The 2,896-nt window shown below is 43.8% G+C and overlaps 1 pseudogene; it reads right to left on the bottom strand.

The window, feature by feature from the left end:
* Window positions 1–1,120: 1,120 nt before the first annotated feature.
* LOC115873758 overlaps window positions 1,121–2,896 on the bottom strand; it is a 109,093-nt pseudogene continuing 107,317 nt past the window's right edge.

Below are 2,896 nucleotides of genomic sequence, written 5' to 3'. Positions count from 1 at the left end.
CTTTCCCAAGCATAATGCCCTTTTCCTGGTAGTGCGTTATTTTGATAACCTGTCCAAAATATTTGAGGTGAAATCTTGACATCTCATTTCTAAGACACATTCTAGCTTATTCCTCTTCCAAGACAGATTTTTCGCTCTTCTGACAGTCCACAATACTTTCAATCTCTTCACTCAAGACATAACTAAAATGCATGAACCCAGTGATCTTTGTTCATTATTCAATTTTCAACTACATAGGAGCCCGTTGAAAATTGCATGATTGGGTCAGATGCATCTTGGCTCTAAAGTGCTAGCGCTCTTCAACAGACTCAAACGTGCAGGGTTGCCCAGTGCAATTCATCATCCAATGTCCCACCAAATTGCCCACGTGTGTTCATTGTGGATAAAAGCAAAATGAATTGCTTGACTTCATTTGTTTTCTTCATTTATCATGACATTGTCTCTTGGTCCAGTTGTGAGGATTTTTGTTTTCTTTACAGTAAGCTTAATTTTTTTTAAAGAGAGAAAGACATTTATTTTTCTGTTTTAATCCATACAAGTTAAGAATATGAGCTAAAAAAAAAAAAAGAATATCAGCTAATAATTCACATATTTGGTCCCCAAAACACAAAAGATGAAGGACACAAGAGCAACTAGCACTTCAGGACATTGTGCGTATGGTTGGGAAGTGACCTTCAAACTGTGTCAAGAGCAGAAAGCCACAAAAAGGCGACAAGTCACACCAATGGTGATAACACTGATACCAGAGCCAAATTACAGGTAGTTTGGAAAACTGTTTCTATATTAAGAATATTATGCATTTTTGTCTTAAATATTTAACAACTTGAAGTCATTAAACTTACAGTTAGAAAAGAACAGCTCCTAAAATCAGTGTTCAGGCAAGGAAAATTCAGCACAGCAGCACACTCCGTGATCTTGTCCCACCAACGCTTCACCAAAGCTCAGCTTCAGCCATTTGTGCTTCAGAAGGGCAAGGAAATGTTGGAATTGGTGGGCTTTGAAATATTTATGTTCTTTTATTAGCTGGGATGTACGGTAATTTGTAAAGCTGTAACCATTTTAAACATCAGTGTCTTGTGTATCTCAACTCGGGAAGCAGCAAGCAAAACTGGGGTTGACTTCACACTCCAGATTGCAAAAGGGGACACCCGCCCACGCGCCCCCGGTAGTCTGTGTCCACCGCCAGCAGGAACACGGGTGGGCGTGGACGGAAGCCCAGAGGGCCATGATGCCAATTATTAATTGCAATCTTGGGAGTGTTCTCTCCCCAGGTACTCCACTCACTTTGGAGGCGTTCCTTCAACACCTTGTTCCTCTGGACACATTTGGGACACAGCAGATTGTCTTCCATATGCGAAGGTGCAAAACTGTAGTCAGGTATCAAGAAGAGAGCACTCACTCTTCCTTATAACTCAGGGACTCAGGCTTGTCCAGCATGAAACAGCAACCGAACCCAACCACTTGTGTTTGCAGGGAGACTTCTCCCATGCACCACGCCCCACCGGACAGCCTATGTCTCTTGTGGTGATTCTTCCATGGCCACCTGCCCAGCTCTGCCTGCAGTTCTTGACCAGGAGGCCAGCACAGTCTCACGGGTGGAGCTTGTTACCTGCATGACCGTGTTGTCCACTGCATGGACGTTCTGCTGGAGAACAGATTCAAAGGCAGGTGCCCCTTCTGCAGAGGAAGGCGCTGCTTCAGGAGGGTCAGTCCCTTCAGGACAAATATTCTTTTTCTGCGAACTGCCTAGAGAGTTTTTCCCCTTGGCCACATTTGGTTTCTGGAGCCGTGTCTGGATTTTGGCTTCCTTTGCTGTGGCCGGAAAATTATTTTGACTTGGGTAAGCACGTCCACACAGTTGCTTATATGCATCTAGTTTCTGGCCTTTGGTGCTCAGCTTTAATTGATGGCACTAGGCCCACTGGGTGTCTCGATGAACCAGGTGAACTTTCGATGGTAATGGAGTATTGATGGTAATGGAGGGATTGCAATCTTCTTTTGAGATTGCAAGCTGTCATCACTTTGTGAATTCTCTTGTTCTTTTTAAATTCTTTTTCGTTTAGTCACTTGAGGCCCACTGTTTTGTACAGCTGACGATGTGCTTGGCTCATTAGTAGCCTGCAGTAGTTGTGCAGGTCCTGGCACTGGCTCAAGGCTGAGATGACACACACTTCTGCGGGTTTCTCAGGGAAGTTCCACGTTAACAGGGTTTATTGGGGAGGTTAACAGGTTCCCGCCAGTCAGGCTCAGAGAACAGCAGCAATACAGTCATCGGTCTCCTCAATGAGCAGCTAAGTCTCTCAATGATCTCAGCCTCCGAGTCATGGGTCCCCTTGGCTTGTGGCTCCAGGTCCCAGGAAGCTGATCTCCCTGAGACTGTCCCTCAATTCCCTAGTCTCAGGTCAGAGAAGAACGTAATCCATAGGCTCAGCTCTGCTTTTCTGAGTCTCGGTGCCAATCTTTGATGTCTCTGGTCTCATTGGTTTCCAACGGTTGGGACAAGATCTTGAATGTGTTCTACCAAGGGGTCTTCTGCTACAGTAAGTTTAATTTATACAGAAGGCTACCAACCTGGATCATCAGCAATGATTGCTGTAAGTCCTCCTCGGTTTCAGCAAATAAAGTTGCATCATTTAGAGAGTTCATGCAAATTCTTACTTAGACATTTAAATTATAGAAAATAATTCTATTTTTAAAAAGTCATTTTATCGGGAGCTCATATAGCTCTTATCACAATCCATACATACATACATTGTGCCAAGCACATTTGTACATTTGCTGCCATCATCATTTTCAAAACTTTTTAATTCTAGTTGAGCCCTTGGTATCAGCTCCTCATCTCTTCCCCCACCCACTCCCTCCCTCATGAGTCTTTGTTAATTTATAAACTATTAAC

The sequence above is a fragment of the Echinops telfairi genome, unplaced genomic scaffold (genome assembly GCF_000313985.2).
Source record: "Echinops telfairi isolate 266 unplaced genomic scaffold, ASM31398v2 ScPeMD7_7469;HRSCAF=8507_1, whole genome shotgun sequence".
Classification (NCBI taxonomy): domain Eukaryota; kingdom Metazoa; phylum Chordata; class Mammalia; order Afrosoricida; family Tenrecidae; genus Echinops; species Echinops telfairi.
Note: the sequence above shows the minus strand (reverse complement) of the source record. Positions and strands in the feature narration are given on the sequence as shown.